The sequence below is a fragment of the Geotrypetes seraphini genome, chromosome 13, assembly GCF_902459505.1.
Source record: "Geotrypetes seraphini chromosome 13, aGeoSer1.1, whole genome shotgun sequence".
Taxonomy (NCBI): Eukaryota; Metazoa; Chordata; class Amphibia; order Gymnophiona; family Dermophiidae; genus Geotrypetes; species Geotrypetes seraphini.
In genome coordinates, this window is record NC_047096.1 from 76535760 (window position 1) to 76555133 (window position 19374).

Consider the following 19374-nt stretch of genomic DNA (forward strand, 5'->3'; position numbering starts at 1 on the left):
ACAATGGACAGTTTGACATGGACATTCAATAGAATTGCTAGCACAGGCAGATCTGGACAACTATTAATACAGTTAGGTCATAGTTTTAAATACATAGTTACAAGTTCAAGTAGGTCGTCATTGGCTCATCGTTATGTTCCAGGAGTTGTACTAGACCAGTGGTCTGAAACTCAAACCCTTTGGAGGGCCACATTTTGGATTTGTAGGTACTTGGAGGGCCTCAGAAAAAAATAGTTAATGTCTTATGACAATTTTGCACGGGGTAAAGCTCTTTATGGTTTATAGAGTAAATCGTTCCTTTTGGCTAAGTCTTAATAATAATATTGTAATTTATAGCTAAAGAGACATATGATCAAGAAACTGTTTTATTTTACTTTAGTGATTGTGATAAACATACCAAGGGCCTCAAAATAGTACCTGGTGGGCCGCAAGTTTGAGACCACTGCACTAGATGGTTAGAAATTAACTTTTACAATTACCATTTCAGTTACTTCAGGGTTGACTTCTGTTTTGGTACAGAAATGCTTTTAAAAGTTTTCTGAACTTGAGATAGTAGTCACAAGGTCGTAGAGTAAGTGATAGTTGGCACCAGCATTTTGTTAATTGATATTGGATGGATGAGGTAATTTGCCTGCTAGACTTTATATTGTTGCTTGCTGGGAATTTTAAGTGGAAAAGATTTCTGGTGGAATATCTGCTTGGAGACAACCTGGAGTAGGACGGTCAACTCTTTTAGGTAGTCAGGAGCATGCCCTGTCAGGATCTTAAAGGTAGTGATGCCTAATTTAAATTTGATCTTTGAGATTATGGGTAGCCAATGTAGTTTCGTATGGTAGGGTTGTACAAGGGTGTTCTTATGCAACCTAGAAAATAATGTTAAATAATAAAAGGTAACGTCACAAGTAAAATCTGGTAACCCTACCCTAAAGGCCTGATTCTGTCAAACACCAGCAGGTGCCACATCCAGAATCACGTTTCTTGAGTGGTTGGTTTTTGTTTTGTTTTTTTTAGCATAGGCGCCTTAAATGTAGGCCAGCAGTTTAAAGGCTTATCTTTAAGGCACCGGTCCTGCGCCTAAGAGGGCACTTCGGCACTCCTAAGGATGCCAAGGTTACTTCCAGAGCAAATCACACCCATGCTGGCCTTAGCTGTCCCTATGCACCTCCATAGGCACGAGACTGGTGCCTGCATTTAAAACAAAACAAAACCATGCATCTTGATTGATTTGTTAGATGACGGTAGGACGCCTACCACCACCTAACTTCAGGACGCCATTTTGGAGAATTTGGCCCTAAGCCTTTATTGTGATGTATATCCCAGTGCAGTACAAAACAGCAAAACCAGTTCAACATGCAAAGAGGAGACTCGCTTCCTTAATTTCCAGTTATTCCAAAATCAGTAAACAAGTAATTTTATTGTAATAGCTGAAACCAAGAGTGTTGCATGGAATCTGATGCATCTCTCTGTAGCTACTTCTGCCGAATAATTCCCCCTATCCCCTTTATGCCAAGCAGGGTGAGCAGCGAGCTAAGTGCCCTTCATTCACCTCATTAGAGTGGTTCTTGGATCAAAATCTGATGCAGGGAATGGTTAAGGAAAGCTGAATTTGATGTGTGCAGCACAGGATAGTACTGGACCATGGACAAGATTTGCTCACAGCAAGTATACAAATATTAGTAAAACAGACAAATGTAGATTCTGTAAGATAGAACTGGAAACGTTTACATGTCTCATTGCTGGCTGTGACAAGCTGATATCAGAAGGTCTGTATACAAAGGCACAGTGAGGTAGGATAGCTCACCCACTGGAAACTGTGCAAACACTATAACAGGGGTAGGGAACTCTGGTCCTCGAGAGCCATATTCCAGTCTGGTTTTCAGGATTTCCCCTAATGAATATGCATTGAAAGCAGTACATGCAAATAGATCTCATGCATATTCATTGGGGAAATCCTGAAAACCAGACTGGAATACGGCTCTCGAGGACCAGAGTTCCCTACCCCTAAACTATACCTTTCTAAAAGGTATGCTGAGGTGGACTTCAGACAATGGAGTGCTGGGGAGGGGGGGGGATTACCTGGGCAGGATATGTGCGGGTTGAGACATTAGAGTTGTAAGGCAGGAGAGGGAGAGATCTGCCCACCCAACTTGGGTCCAGGCCCACCCAAAATTGGATGTCTGGCTACACCCTCAGTGTAGCCAGTTCTGAAAATCTGGAGATTTAGAGTTGCCAGATTTTCCAATTACCTATAAGGGAGTTCTGCACCCTTTTTGTGAAGTTCACAGCAGTGCCCTGTATGGTGGCCCACTGCTCTGTTGCCGTGTCTGAGTGGCCAGTCCATTATAAGATTGGCCCATCTCACGTATAAATGGTCTTGTTCTGGGCGTTTGGGACTTGGCAAAATTTTGGTCGCAAATGTGGCATAAAGATAGACTTCCTGGCGGTCTGGAGTGGACCAACAATAGCCTGGACATCCAGATAGATGATATTTGGGGGAAAAAATATATATTCTAGACGCATTTTCCCACTGCCGACTTTGGACATCTAGCGCCATCCACCCAAATCGGACTTAGATGTATGCTTTGATTATGCCCCTCTAAGCGGTTTACATTCAGGTACTCGTGTATTTCTCCCTATCTGTCCCGGTGGGCTCACAATCTGACTAACATACCTGAGGCAATGGAGAGTTAAGTAATTTGCCCAGGGTCACAAGAAGCAGTGCTGGGCTTGAACCTGCAACCTCAGGGTGCTGAGACTGCAGCCTCAACCACTAGGCCAAGCCTCCATTTCAATTACATCAGGCAAGACATCATTTTTTTTCTTCCTTGTCATCAGCAGCATATGAATTTTCAAGTGTCCTTTGGCATGCTACTCATATGAATGACATTCTATGAAATCCAAAAGCAAACCCTCTCAGGCCAAACGGCCAGAGGAAAGATCTAACACACCAGGACACGATCTAATACTCTGGAGAGCGTGAGATCCTTCTCAAAGTACCTAGACTTAAGAGAGAGATTTACAGTCCTGATATGCACAGAACTAATCCATGATCTGGAGACGCCTCATGATTTGGAGCTGCATCCTGCTTCAAAGGGCCACTCATTGGGGTCTAGTGGACAGCTTAATTTCTCTGCACTATGACTTATCACTTCTATAGCACTGCTACACATATGCGGCACTGTACATTAAACATGTAAGATACAACCCTTGCTCGATAGATCTTACATTATCCTTCTCCACCACATATTTGACTTTGGGAGCACTCCGTGTAAGATGGCCCAGTGCCACAGCTTTGCAGAGATGTTCCTTTTTTGCTTGTTTTGATAGAATCTAACTACCCGAGGCTCTAACAAGGATAATTTCAAATGCTGACTTGGTAATTACGGAAGTAATCTGAGTTAGTCGGTATCTCTCGAAGTTATTAATACCAGACGACAAAGTATTTTCTCCGTTATGGCACCTCAAACATGGAATTCTCTTCCAACTTATTTAAGAGAGAAATGTTTCCTCAAGAGGTTCAAGAGTGACCTTAAATTGGTAAATTTGTAAAACTGATGTTTTAATCTTGAATGGTAAACTGCAGATTGATATTTTTAATGCTCATTTTTAATTTGATCTTAATGCATCTCTAAAGGCTCCTTTTACGAATCTGCGATAGCGCTTTAGCGCACGCAGGATTTTAGCGCGCGCTAAACCCGCGCTACGCAGCTAGAACTAACGCCAGCTCAATGCTGGCGGTAAGGTCTAGCGCACGTGCTAAAACCGCTATCCCTAAGTCAATTGTATTTTATTCACTGATTGTACAGTTCTTCTAGATGTGGTGTGGCGGTATATCAAAATAAAATTATTATTATTATTAAATGTTTCCTATTTAATGATGCTTTCAATCTCTGACTCTTTGAACCAAGATTTGATCTCTAAATTATAATTCTTTTTTTTACCTTTATTTTTAATCTCCTGTTTTTTCCTTTATTTCTTTCTTTCCTACAAGTATTTTTTTTTGTATTTCTTACCTTTTTCCCCTATTGTCATCGTAAGTATTTATGTTTACTCTGTGCCTTTTAAGCTGTTCTCCCATAATTTGCTTTTCATCTTTTTACTTTGTACATCGCTTAATAATAATAGCTTTATTTATATCCCGTCATACCTTTTCAGTTCAAGACGTACTGAAAGCGAACGGAGTGATTACAGAGTACAGATACAGCTACAAGTACAGGTTTAGAGGGAGATTACAAGATAAATTTGGGGTGAGAATAAATAGGCAGATGCAAGATTAAGCAATTTAATCAAATTTTTAATAAAACTTGAGCTGATATCTGGATAGCAGTTTGAATATTTCTGCTATCGGGACATTGCAGCCACTCGCTGATCTATCTAGATATTAAACTCAACCCCAATTCAGATACTGATGCTGACCTCGGTGGCCTTCTGTGGATTTATGTGAATATTTTGCTCAGATGTCTCTACAAAGATGAACAGAGCCCATCCCCTTCCCTCCTGGTCTTTTCGCTTTTTCCAGAAGCTTAATTGTCTTCTGTACCTTCACTCGTATTGTCTGTCCTGCTATTTTTTTTTTCCTTTCTCTCTTTTGTCGTTGAATCTCTCTTCCTGATCTGAATATATCCAATCTCTATCTTTTTCTCTTCTTTCTATCCCTTGTCTCTCTTCTTCTGCTACATCACATTCACTTTTCTTCATCCCTGCCTCTTTTCACCACTTGAGTGCCAGTATCACGTGTCACTTAATCACCTGTATCCTCTCCTCCCCCTCCACTCCCTCCCCCTCCTCTTCTCCCACCCCTCCTCCCCTTCTCCTTCCTCGCCCCCCTCTTTAAGTCGCCTTGAGTCTACCTAGGTATGAGCGACACAGAAATAAAAGATTAGATTACATAGAAACATAGAGTATGACGGCAGAAAAGGGCCATCGGCCCAACAAGTCTGCCCACTCGAAGAATCCTCCCTCAACAAGAACCCTCCCTCTAAGAATTTCCCGGAGCGAACCTACATGTTTATCCCATCGACCCTTGATTAGATTATCTCCTGTCTCTGTCTGAGCCCTCTGCTTCTCCTCCCTACCATTTATGTTCTCTCTGCTTACCACTGGTTTGACCCAGCATGGCTATTCTTATATGGTAGTTTTGAGGACATTGATATGTGTAAGGAGCATGTAAATGCAGGTGTCTAGATTATAGAATTGACTGCTATTTATGTTTTACTGTTTTCGAAATAAAGATTTTTGTGTTCTGAGCCTGGGCTCAGATGTTTGCTGTTTTAAGCCTGACCCAGAGTAGAGAATGATACAGTGACAAAATTCATCACCGTTCCCGTCCCCGTGGATAACTGTGGGAAACCATCTCCATGTCATTGTTTAAAGAGAGAGGGTAGATTCAGAATATGAGTGGGAACATCCACTGACCCTCAAAACTTGCAGTGAAGAATGCCGGTGTAGAAGGACTGAGGCTGAGATAGACACTAAAGAATGACAGTCTCTAGTATCCAGAGCAGATATTATGATGTCATAATGCCTCATTGTGTCATAATGCCAATGCCTAAGAGCCAACCTCATCAGTGATATCACAATGGGTTCACTACCCCTATACTTGGCTCACATAAGAATCAGAGTATGAATGGGCACAACCACTGACCCTCAAGCCTTGCATTGAAGAATGCTGATGTAGAAGGACTGAGGTTGCAAAAGACACTAAAGAATGACAGTCTCTGGTATCCAGAGCAGATATTGTGATGTCATAATGCCTAAGAACTAACCTCATCAGTGATGTCACAATGGGTTCATTATCCCTATACTTGGCTCACATAAGAATCAGAGTATGAATGGGCACAACCACTGACCCTCAAGCCCTGCATTGAAGAATGCTGATGTAGAAGGACTGAGGCTGAGATAGACACTAAAGAATGACAGTCTTGTATCCAGTGAAGATATTGTGATGTCATAATGCCTCATTCCACCAATGCCTACGAGCCAACCTCATCAATGATGTCACAATGGGTTCATTATCCCTCTATTTGGCTCACATAAGAATCAGATTATAAATGGGCCCAGCCACTGACCCTCAAGCCTTGCATTGAAGAATGCTGATGTAGAAGGACTGAGGGGACGGGACTGGTGATGAATTTTGTCGCCATGTCATTCTCTACCCAGAAGTCAGTGTGCCACTCAAAGTCTCTTTTGTGTGCTTCTAAGCTCTACAGTGTGTCTCACCTTTTATCCTCGCATTATCCTGTGTCCCTCTTCCACTTTTCACTGATGCTTTATTTACAGTCTCCCTCACATTATCACCACCCATTTCTTTCCCTCTTTGCTCTTTACAAGACATTTTTTGGAGAGAGAATGTGAAATGACTTTGGCAACTAGAAGAATTCAAAATCAGCAATAAATTATCTTGTCTTAAGGCTTATCCACTTTATAGTCTGTGAAGCTTTACTTACATTTAAATTATATTTTAATAATTTAAAAACAGTCGTAATAATTTAGTAAATCATTTAGAATTACTGGTACATTTTTAATACTTAAAAATGGGAACTTGGAAAACTGGTTACAGTAGAATGAAATGAATAACATCTTTTGTCAGTTACTGCATGATCCCAGGTTTTTTAAATCCTTTGCGAGTTGCTTTCAGTGACAGCAGGGCAATAATAATCATCATTTTTATTCTATGACTGCACAGTGCGGTGTACATCAGCACTTTATCAATCATTCCTGTCTCCATTGATTGCAATTTATAAATAATCCACCTGATATTCAGCCAGCAGTGCTTTTAAGCCCTGATTCTGTGAGCAGCACCTATCTTGTCTCCTGCAGTGCCGCCTCTACCTCCTGCAAAACTCTGCTGCACGACTCATCTTCTACCAACCTCGCTACGCTCATGTCACCCCTCTCCTTAAATCACTCACTTTCAGATACAGTTCAAGCTCCTATTGCTGACCTACAAGTGTGTTCATTCTGCTGCCCCTCAATATCTCTCCTTATACACCTCCCAGAGAACTCCGCTGCTCAGATAAGCCGCGCTTAGTTGTACCCTTCTCCTCCACTGCCAATTCCAGACTTTGTTCCTTTCATCTAGCTGCCCCCTATGCCTGGAATAAATTACCCGAGTTTGTCTGCACTTGGAACTAAAATTGGATGCAAAAACATTAGAATTATTAACATTTTCAACCAACTTAGATTACTGTATATCTCATTTTCAAACCTCTCGTGTTCAGGGCCACCATTTAGATCTTATGGCCTTTTCTACTCATACTGATACTAGCATTACCTATTGTAATATTTCCTGGTTTCCTAATTCATGGTCGGTTCATTATACTCTTCAGTTTAATATCAATTGGAGCCAGATAAATAGGAGTCTAACTAAAATTAAGAAAAGGAACATTACTAGAAAGAGAATAGATAATTAGTTTTGGATAATTTAATTTGGAGAACCAGATAACTGATCCATTAACGTTTATTGATGTTATCTTAGGCTTGGTCCAACAAACATTTCCTCCACAATTCAAATTTGTGTACCAGTGAAAGTTCCTGCCAAAGTTCAAAAATTCAAATCTGTGACCAATGGACTTTACCACCACAATTCAAAATTTGTGACCAACAAACTTTCCCATCAAAATTCAAATTCATGACTAACAGACTTTCCTGCCTCAATCACCTCAAACCCCAACCAATCAGGCTAGAGGAACCACCATGTATAAAGACAAACTGCAGACTACACAGCATACCCTGAAGAATGCCACAGCATGATGGCTGAAATGTCAGTTCTACCTACCCAGATGCAGCAAAACCTGGACAACTGCAACAATCATGACACCAAGCCTAAGATGTGACACACCGAAATTACCTGGACATAGGCTAATGCCAGAGCAAACTAATCTCAATAGCACTCTACAGCTAGTAGCCACTTGAACGCTAGCCTAAATGCGAGCTATCATCGGTCCAAAAGGTCTCTTGTTAAGAGCTACTTAATTTCTAATTTTATTATTTATTTTTTTGTCTTGTATTTCTCACATATAAATAAATAAATAAATGCTAGTTGGGTAAAAGACCTCTTAGGCATTTATTTATATTATATGTGAGAAATACAAGACAAAAAAATAAATTTTGATCCCATAGTAGCGCCTCTCGAGTAGGCTATCCTGCTACTATGGGATCAAAATGTAACCCTTTAAAATATGGGGGTATGACCAGGGGGGAAGGGGGACAACACACTAGATGTGGGAGGTGTCAATGGTGCTCATCTACCATAGAGGGACATAGCTGGAAGGGACCTGGGAGAGACATTATTTTAACATCAAAGACTGATACAAACTGTACAACACAAGATGTGATCTATGCGATCACGTGTCCATGTGGGTTAATATATATTGGATGGACTAATCGAGCGATCCGTACCAGATTAACAGAGCATAAATCACGCATAACACATGGAGTCACCCAGGCCCCTCTGGTGGAACATTGGACTAAATATAAACATACAGTGGAGGATATTCGGTGGCGCGTTGTTACTAAAGTTGTTGGGAGGGATGGTGGGAAAGATTTAAGGAAGCTTAATGAATGTGAGCAGAGACACATTTTCCTATTGGATACTGTGGTGCCTCGTGGGTTGAACAGGGAGATTGAATGGACTTCACTGATAGGATAGAGGTCTGGCCAATGAGATGCAGAGGGGTGGAAACAACTGATTGAGAAGGGAGGGATATTTAAACCCCGAGGTTAGACGCCGCGGCCATCTTTTGCCTCTCATAGTTACTGTAGAGTCGGATGACACGCACGCTCTCGGTGAGTTATTAGCTTTTATGAATGAATGGGATAAAACCAGTTTTAAGTCGTGGGGGAGGTTGTTGTGAATGTCACCTAACACAGTGTTTTTCAACCTTTTTTGGGCAAAGGCACACTTGTTTCATGAAAAAAATCACGAGGCACACCACCATAAGAAAATGTTAAAAAATTTAACTCTCTGCCTATATTGACTATATATAAAGTAATTCTCTTGAATAGGAATCAAATAAACAAAGAAAGTATTTTATAATTACTTTATTATGAAATAAAAATTATAAAATACTTGATTCAGTGCGAAACCTGGGCCTGTTTGGCTGAACACAAAGCTGATATTCTGGCTGGAATCGAAGAAAGACACACACGTAGCTCTTCGTCAACAGCTCTCAGTCTCTCTCTGTATTTGGTTTTTATAGCATACAAAAATAGACAAATATACCCTCCATCCTTTTTATTAAACCACAATAGCAGTTTTTAGCGCAGGGAGCTGCGCTGAATGTCCAGCGCTGCTCTTGACGCTCATAGGCTCCCTGCGCTAAAAACCACTATTGCGGTTTAGTAAAAGGTGACCATATTGTAAAATATAGACAGCAGATATAAATTCAGAACTGTGCATAGTAAGTGAAGGGAAGTTTTCATCTCTGGGAATTTACCCAGTTAACTATTAAGTTATTTGGGCAAATTCCTTTGAAAACTGTGGTAATACTGCCTCCACTTTGCTAAATTTAAAATAAAATCATTTTTCCTACCTTGTCTGGTGATTTCTGGTTGCACTTTCTTCTTCTGACTGTGCATCCAATCTTTCTTCCCTTCTATCAGCCTGTATGCTTTCTCTCCTCCACACCTCATTCCCTCCCCCAACTTTTTCTTCCTCTCTCCCTGACCTTTCTTTCTTTTTTTCTGTTTCTCTTCTTTCCTTCTGTTTCCCTGCCTGCCCCCTTTCTTTCTTTCTCCCTGCCGTTCCCCAAGCCACTGCCACTGCCATCGAGGAACAGTTCCCACCAATGGATAACAGGCCCCAAAGCCGACGCCGACGCATGCTCTCCCTGACGTCAATTCTACAATCGGAGAGGAAGTTCCGCCCAGCCAGGCAGCGATTGGCTGGCCCGAACCAGGCAGCGATTGGCTGGCCCGAACTTCCTCTCCGACTGTATAATTGACGTCGGGGAGAAGAAGACTTATCGGCTCCATAGATTAGATCGCCAAGACAAAGTGAGTCCTGGGTGATCGACTCACTTTGCCTTGGCGAGCTACTGGCGCCCCTGCCTCGGGCCCCCTGTCAGCTCCGGGCCCGGCGGCCCTGCGGCACACCAGGCAACATCTCGCGGCACACTAGTGTGCCGCGGAACAGCGGTTGAAAAACACTGACCTAACATACTCCTTCCACTATTTCACAGGGAGACCCTTGATACAGCACTTCGGGTGCGAAACATGTCATGTCGGGTCAGACTCCCAGGCGTTGGCTGAAAGAAGAGCTAAGTACACAAAAAATTTTGTAGAGCACTTACTTATTAAGAAAAAAATAATATAAAAATATATAGCATGAAAATGATAAAAATATAAAGGTACAGCCAATGATGAAGTGCCACATAATTCTTCCCGCAAATAAGCAATTAACATAGCGGTGGAGTGGTGGGGCTGAGGCGTCCTTTATTTGCTAAGAGAAACTTGTGATATATACAGGTCCCATAGCTGTGATTGTGACATATTCTCTAATCCAAGGCACAGCACAAAGCGAGACAAAAGAAAACAAACAAGAACCAGAAATGTCTACAGGGGAAGCTGTCCTTCATTGAAAGTACACTTCACTTCTCTATAAAATTCCCCTCTCCTCTTAACTTTCTTCTTACTTATCTCCCCCCTCCAGTATCTAAAACTTCACTCTCTGCTCTCATCTCTACTATATCTGATTTTAATATCACTTATCCTGACTCTATAATCCTTGGAGATTTTAACATCCATTTCAATTCCCCTAACCATTACAATACGTCTGAACTTTTAACCTTGACTTCTGATCTATCACTATCTCCCCTCATTTCTATGCCTACCCATTCTGCTGGTAATACTCTTGATAATATTTTCTGTCCAACTTCTAATATGCAGCTCTTCCAAAAATTTCAATACCATTCAATACCTTGGTCAGACCACATTCTAATTACCTGTCAACTCGATACTCCAACCCATCCCATTCATGTTCAACAGCAAAATAAAAATAATTTCAACACCCGCAATATTAATAATATAACTTTATCTACTATTCAGACCTCCTTTAACCTAAATATTAAAGATTTTTCCTCTCTTTCTATCACCGAACAATCTTCTCTCTGGGAAACATCCACAAAATCACTGCTAGATTCTCTGGCACCAAAAATAGAAAATATAAAAAAACCACTCTCTAATCAATATTCAAAAAAACTACATCAACCTTGGTACAATGAACAACTGACTCTTCTCCGTCGACAACTTCGATCGATAGAAAACAAATGGCGTAAAACACGACAAAACAATTTTCTCAATCTTTTTAAAGAAAAAGCCTTCCATTATAAACAAACTATTCAACAAACAAAAAAAGAATACTTTTCTAAACTTATCTCTACCACTCGTAACTCTTCTACACTCTTCAGCCTAGCTCAATCACTTTCAAAATATTCCAAAAAAAAACAAAACCTACCTATATCTACTCTACCATCCGCAAATGAATTATCATTATTCTTTGACTCTAAAATTAAAGACATTAGATCTCATCTTGGACCATCATCACCATCTACTTCTATTCAAACTCTTAATGATCCTACTCAACTATCTTTCAGCTCCTGTTCTAATTTCAAAATGCCATCTCTAACTCAATTATTTCCCATTCTACAATCCTTAAACTCCCCCAACAATCTTCTAGAGAGTATCCCACCTATACTTCTTAAAAAATTCTATTCATTTTTTGGCCCATTCATCTGGGAAATGATTTCAAAATCTTTTTCTGATAACTTAGTACCATCCTCTTGGAAAACAGCTCTAATTGTTCCAAAGCTCAAACAACATAACCTAGACTCCACTCTCCCCAAAAACTATCGTCCTATTTCTAATTTACCTCTAATCTCCAAACTTACAGAAAAAATCATTCATTCTCAACTGACAGAATTTCTTGAAAAAACCCATGCTTTACATCCCTGCCAAACAGGGTTTCGATCTTTACACTCTACAGAACTATCATTATTAGGCCTAACTTCCACTATACAATACTACCATGATCATCAAAAATCAGCTATTCTAGTTTCTCTTGACTTATCCGCAGCCTTTGATACTATTGACCACCCTCTTCTTATCACAAGACTTAAAGACTGCGGCATTACCGGCTCTGCACTCTCTTGGTTTATATCTTACTTTCACAATCGCTGCTCTAAAGTCCACCTTAAAAACGAAACTTCGCCAAACCTACCACAAACTTTCGGAGTCCCTCAAGGGTCAATTCTATCCCCTTTGCTATTTAATATTTTTCTTTCCCCCCTTCTTACTTTAGCCCAATCAATAGGATTTACGATTTTTGCATACGCAGACGATATTCAACTCCTTCATCCAATCAACACCACCAACATTTCAGAAATAATAGATATAAACAATAAATTAGATAACATATATGATTGGCTCTATACACACAAGCTCTCTCTTAACATCGAGAAATCCTGTGGTCTTCTTCTTCCAATTAAAACTTCTGAAACTCTATTAGGAACTATCTCTATTAAATCTATTCCACTTCCCATGGAAAGTAAAATTAAACTTTTAGGGGTTATTATTGATAGAGATCTCACTTACCATGATCATATCAGTTCAATAGTTAAAGTCTGCTTCTTCAAAATGCGCATTATTCGATCCCTACTTTCTATCTTGGACACTGATTCTATTACAGTATTGACTCACTCTTTAGTAATCTCCCACCTAGATTATTGTAACTCCCTTCTCAATGGCCTTCCCCAAAAAGAATTACGTCGCCTTCAATTATTACAAAATACTGCAATAAAACTTATTTATAAAAAAGGCCGATTTGACCATGTTACTCCACTCTTAAAAGAAGCCCACTGGCTCCCTATCACCCACCGTATCACCTATAAAATCATCCTACTCTGCTTTAAAATTAAACAATCTCATCAACCTTCATTCCTTGACAAACTTCTGATACCTCAATGCTCCTCCCGCACTCTAAGATCATCTGATCAAAAACTTCTTTTCATCCCCCCCCTAAAAGATTTCTATTATACTCGCAAAACAAATTTTGCCGTAACTGCTCCTACATTATGGAACTCCTTGCCACAATACCTCCGCGACGAACAACAACTTGTTAAATTTAAATCTTGTCTAAAGACTTTCTTATTTCATGACGCTTATAACCGAACCTAGATTTTCTTCTATCCATTTTCTCTCTCTTCTCTTTTATTTCTATTCTTTTTCCTCTTGCAAGCAATTATTACTACAACATGCCCTTACCTTCACGTTTTTCCCCTACCCATTCTTCCCTTTTCTTCTTATTAAATGTAACTTTTTCCCCTCCTCCCTTACTACCCTCACAGTCAAGTCTGTCTTGTTTTGTCATTCATGTTTCACTTAAATATTTTATCCATTCTTCCCTTTTACCCCCTTTATTTTTAAAACTATATTGTTAACCGGCCAGATATTTGGTTTATGGTCGGGATATTAAAAATTAATAAACTTGGAAACTTGGAAATGAAACCTTTGGGTAGAATAGAGAATGACACGGGGACAAATTTGTCCCCGTCCCCGCAGGAACTCAATTTTCCCATCCCGTCTCCGCAAGTTTTGTCGCTGTCCCTGTTCTGCCCCATCCCTGTAAGCTCTACCTTAACCGCACAAGCCTCGAACACTTGTGATTTTAAAGAGTTTGAAGCTTGTGCAGATGAGGATGAAGCTTGCAGGAACGGGGCAGGGGCAGGAAAAGAACTTGCGGGAACGGGCGGGAAAATGAGTTCCCACGGGGACGTGGAAAAATCTGTCCCCGTGTCATTCTCTAGGGTAGAACTTTAGCCACTGAATGGAGAACAAGTTTTGGCCCAGAAAATTTACTCAGGAGGTCCACAACGGCATGCCTTGCGGTGTTACTGCAGTCTCAGTACCCTGAGGTTGTGGGTTCTGACATGCGCTGCTCCTTGTGACCTTGGACAAGTCACTTGGTCCCTCAATACCCCATTCGATAGATTGGGAGTCCACCGGGACAGCCAGGGAAAAATGTTTGAATATCTGAATCAATTCATGTAAACCGTTCTGAGATCCCCTGGGAGAATGGTATAGAAAATTGAATGAATGAATAAGTAAATGGACTCCAGATGCAGACTATTTTAGAAGCACATGTCGAGTCCATTAGAGTCCATATTAAAGTTTTGTGGACACCTCTGGTTCTTGTTTGTTTTCCTTCGCCTCTGCTGTGTGTTGTGCCTTTAAATGACACTGAAAATCCTGACAGCTAATAATTTCCCTTAGATCCGTGGGGAATTCCAAAGCGCCAAGCCCTCGTCAGTTAATGTTTTCCTTTTATTTACTGTGGGGAAAAAAATATATTTGAGAACTGATATTTCGTTTTGAGCCTTCGAAGCCCGAACCCTGACAAGACCAGTACAATATTTTCTTCAATACATGACAAATTCATCTGCTTTATACATCACCTTACTGAAACTCACACTTAGCTGTATAACAATAAAAGTTAGCAGGAGGCTGAAATTTTAGGGAAAGGGGGAAAAAAAAACAAAAAAACAACTTACCTTGAAGTACAGATCTCTTGTTTGAAGATTAATGACTAGCAAGTGATAGCCCCCTAAAAGAAAATTAAAAAAAAAAGTCCAAAGAATTAGGAGTCCTACTCCTGGATGAATACATGGGTAATGTAAACTAGGAATTTCCAAGACAATTTTGTAGAGCTGGTTCTATAGCGGACAGAAATGCACAATTTAGCAGTTTCTAACACACTGGACTTCAAACAATTCCCACCTCCCCCCCTTTTACTAAGCCACGGTAGAGGTTTCTATCATGGCCAGGAGCGTTAAATGATCCAACGCTGCTCCGAGGCTCGTAGAATGCCTATGAGTGGCGAACAGCATCGGAGCATTTAGCGCCCTGAGCCCCGGTAGAAACTTATCCCGTGACTTAGTAAAAAGGGGGAGAGGTTATGCGGTTAAGGGCTGAATATCTCAGTTACAGCTCTACTAACACAAAAATTCAACGCCAAAGCCAGGTGTAACACCGGCAGCAGTCGGCGAACCGCTGAGCACTGCCGGCTGAATACTGACCCTATAATTATTTTCACTTAAGCTCTTTTGAGACCATGGGAGGGATGCCGGCTGACTCCCACAGTTAGCGCCAACCCCCGATATTCAACGCCAGGCTGTTTCTGATGAAGGGCATTGAGTATCCGATCTATCTTTCGCCAGCTCAAATTTAACCGGATAAGTCGATTTTAAGCGCTGGCCGGCTAAAGTTATAGCAGCCAAAGACAGACCTGCTTTTTGCATGGCCCGATTTGGCCACTAAACCTGGCCAGTCACTGCTTAAAATGGGCAGCTATCGCATGATACGTATATCTGGCCAAATTTAAGACGCTAACGGTTAATATTCAGCAGAGATAGCCAGCCACCGTTTGCTGAAAATTAGACGTTAGCCAGCCAAACCCTATTCAATTGGCCAGTAGACGTTCCTGGCTGGTTAATTGGTGGTTAGCACTAATTTTCATTGCTTAGATATCTGCTAACCTTAGCTGGGGAACCTAGCAGGGCTTTTTCAGGGCGTAGTTGGGGCAAAGTGTCATCACCTTTTCCATTGCCTGCTAAAAATTAACCTAAATTCCCCAAATATTAATGAAAAAGTCCAGGCTTTGCACATAGACAAACAGATTGCGGCCTGCAAGGAAGAAACAGTCTCTTCAATCAATCTCTGCAGGCCTGTGGAAGAATGTGGAGGAACATGCTGTGACTTATAATAGCTCAGCCCCTGCAAAATGTGGGAGACACAGGATAGAGAAGCAGAACAAAATGTAGTTTTGGTTTAGTGATTTCAATTTGTCAGCTCTGAATCTGAATGTGCAGCATCTCTGAGATCTATGCATTTTGCATAATAAAGGAGGGAAGTCATTTTTTCCTATTTCTCTGGTGTTGTATGGCAGAGAGGGCCAGTCTTCTTGAGGTTTCCAAATCCATACCTACTCTCCAATTTATCTGTACATTTTTACTTCTTACACTTAGTCATTTATTCTGTAGCTAATAAGGATCTAGCTATACTTTGTATATGTGACTATCTGAGGTATTTTGTAAGCATGTAGTTTCTGTCTAGAGCAGTATTTCTCAAACTATGTGCCACTTCGCCACAGGGATGCCGAAGAGGAAGACGCAAACAAGCTGCCAGTCTGGCACTACACCTCCTCCCAATGAGAAACCTCTCTCCCTTCCCCATGCTGCCGTTTATAATCTATGGACTGAAAGCAACTTAAATACACTGCCTTCGACCATCCGGAAGTTTTCCCTGCTGCAGCATCCTGCCTCTGTGGGGATAGGAAGTTGAAGCAGAGGGGAAAACTTCTGGGGCCGCCAAAGGCAGTGTGCTTAAGCTGTCAGTGGCTTGAAGATTACAAGCTGCAGTTTGGGGAAGAGATAGAGAGGTGGGAGTGAGAGAGAAATGTTACACCCCATTGGTGGGAGGGAGGGATAAGTGGAAAAAACCTACCAAATTGAGAGGGAAGGGAAGGTAGAAAAGAAGAGAGGAGAGATAGCAGACCACACAGGAGAGAAGGGAAAGAGAAAAGAGAGATACTAGATTTGGGGGAGGGGGGGAGGGAGAGGAGGAAGGGAGGGAGAGGAGAGAGATGCCAGATTACAGGGGGAGAAGACAGAGAGAGGGACTGAAAAGAGAGAGAAATACCATAGTGTGGTGGGGGAGGGAGAGATGCCAGACTAAGGAAGTGGGGGAAAAGGGAGGGGGAGGGAACTATTACTTATTTCTTTTGACTTAGAGGTACCATGAAAAATTATTGACACGCTAAGAGTGCCCAAAACCGAAAAAGTTTGGACACCATTAGTCTAGAGATTTGTGGCAATCGAACATGTTCTACTTTCCAAACAAATAGTGTGTTCTAAGCTCTAGTGTAATATTTACAATGCTGCCTTTTCATAGACTCTGATGGTTGCATTAGATATGGCTACCGCAGGGGTGGGTCTCTCAGTGGTCATCCCAACCCCTGATTTGAGTACCTAGAATATAAAAGCACTGGAACCAATTCTAGACAGTTACATTTTATCCATTTTATGAATATTCTGCTGAAGCTCCAAACAACTATATTCAATTGACAATTTTCTTAAAACTAAGCATGCAAAATTAGACAGTTATTTTACCTGTTCAGCAGGTCTTTCAATATTACAGAGTGGACATCCCAGAGAGAGTGGAAATTATGTAAAAAGATCTGCAGAAGTTAGAACGGTCTAATATTTGGCAACTAAAATGCAATACAAAGAAGTGCAGGGTGATGCACTGGGGGAGTAGAAATCTGAGGGAGTCGCTTGTGCTGGGAGGTGAGAAGCTGCTATGCACGGATGGAACGAGGGACCTTGGGCTGATAGTGTCTGAAGGTGACAAAACAGTGTGACAAGGCAGTGGCTGTAGTCAGAAAGAGGCATAACCAGCAGAAAAAGAAGGTGTTGATGAGGCTCCCACTTTTCCTTTATTAACTATTAATTCCATACACTCCAGGTAGAGATCTTAAGTCTGCTTGACATAATTGTTTAATTATCCCTACCTTTATGTTTATATATTAATCGTTATATACCGCTTATACAGCCAAAAAGGATCAAAGCGGTTTGCAACATAACTCAATCAAATTTGTGAAAAAAAAACTCCATTTAAATAGGAAAGAAAAAGGAAAAGAATTAACATTTGTAATACATAGTACCCTCGTATAACCAAACTAAAATTAATTAAAAATTATAAAGAATATAAAATATATAAATACAAATTAATACAACTTGATACAGACTGCAGTCCCGAATGCAACTAATCAATTTTAAAAGGCCATTTGAAAAAAAAACCGTGCCTTTAAATGTCTTTTAAAATTTAGAAATGATTCTTCCTTTCTCAATTCCACCGCCAAGCTGTTCTATAATATTGACACTACACTTCTCCATCCGAATCCACGGATTCGGTTATTCGTGATTTTTTGGGCTATTTTAAGCCCTGTAAGCTCCCCTTAAGCCTTACCTGGTGGTCTAGCGGGTTTTCAGGGCAGGAGTGATCTTCCCACACTCCTGCCCTGTGCAGATCGCTCATAGGAAATGGCTGCCTTGAGCTCCCAGAGTCTCTCGAGACTATGACGGGAGCTCAAGGCAGCCGTTTCCTATTAGCGCTCTGCACGGGGCAGGAGCGTGGGAAGATTGCTCCTGCCCCAAAAACCCACTAGACCACCAGGTATAGCTTAAGGCGGGGCTTACAGGGCTTAAAATAGCCAGGGGGAAGCAGGAGTTAGGGGCAGAACTGGCCTGAATATTATTTGTGGTTTTTTTTAATATTCATGGGCTGGCTCTGCCCCTAACCCCTGTGGATACGGAGGGGGGGGGGGAGTGTAAATAAAAAAAAAATGCACCACCCTTAAATGTATTTTTTCCGTCACTGGTCCTAGTTTACGGAGCACCTTGCCTCTTCACCTATGACTTGCGCGTACTGAAATCGTTCCTGTTCAATGATGCCTTTTGCTAACTGCAGCCTTGGTTGATGCCACATGAATTTGTCAGGGCCAACCTGTTGAACACAGCATTTCTGCTTTCCCATTCTTTTTTCTCTCTGCCCTTTTCTTACCTGTCCTATCAAAAAAATGTAGTTCCCTTCCATCTCCCCTTCTTTCTTATCGTTTTTTTCATTCTACAAGTACTTTCACTCTGCTTTAAAGTTTTAGGGCTCCTTTTACAAAGGGACGTTGGGGCCTTAACGCGCGGAATAGCGTGCTCTAAAATGCTGCGCACACTCGCCGCTACCGCCTCCTCTGGAGCAGGCGGTGGGTTTTCGGCTAGCGTGTGCTAATCCGGTGCACGCGCTAAAAACGCTGGCGCACCTTCGTAAAAGGAACCCTTAGCCCGGTCTCTATTTTATTCATTTTCTAAACCGCTCAGCTAACACCCGATGACGGTATAACAATACTATAGAACGCGATTTTTATTTCTGGGCGGTAAGTGTAATTTCCTAATTGCTCATGCCTAAAAAGTATTAAAAATGTCTATTATTGCCATAAAATTTTGATTTGTGACCAGGATAGTCAAAATTTGCAATTTACTTATTTAAAACGTGAAAACATTGAATTTCCATCATCTCATTCTTTTAAAGTCAGAAAAAGCAACACACGAAACACAATTAACATGTATTTATATTGAAGTTATACAAAGATGACCACAGATTTAGGAGCGAGTAGGTTTTCGAGATTTGCAATTATATTATAAAGTCACTTTCACAAATCAGCCCCCCGATATAGTCTCTCATCGTGTTTTCATTATATTGTCCCTGGTAGCAGCGTTCGAAGTCCATTATATCGTGGTGGAAGTGCTTATCTTAAGAATATAAGAA

General features: G+C 41.1%; 1 protein-coding gene across 14 annotated transcripts in view; it reads right to left on the reverse strand.

Annotated features, from left to right (window-relative positions):
• Nucleotides 1–19374, reverse strand: part of PKNOX2 (PBX/knotted 1 homeobox 2) — a 424329-nt gene that overhangs the window by 180158 nt on the left and 224797 nt on the right. For 10 of the 14 annotated variants that reach the window (XM_033918096.1, XM_033918094.1, XM_033918106.1 and 7 more), the window contains one exon: nucleotides 14547–14599. The exons of the other annotated variants lie outside the window; for them this stretch is intronic. The gene's annotated coding sequence lies outside the window, so the exon portion shown is untranslated. The remainder of the gene's footprint in view (nucleotides 1–14546; nucleotides 14600–19374) is intronic. 14 annotated transcript variants of the gene reach the window in all.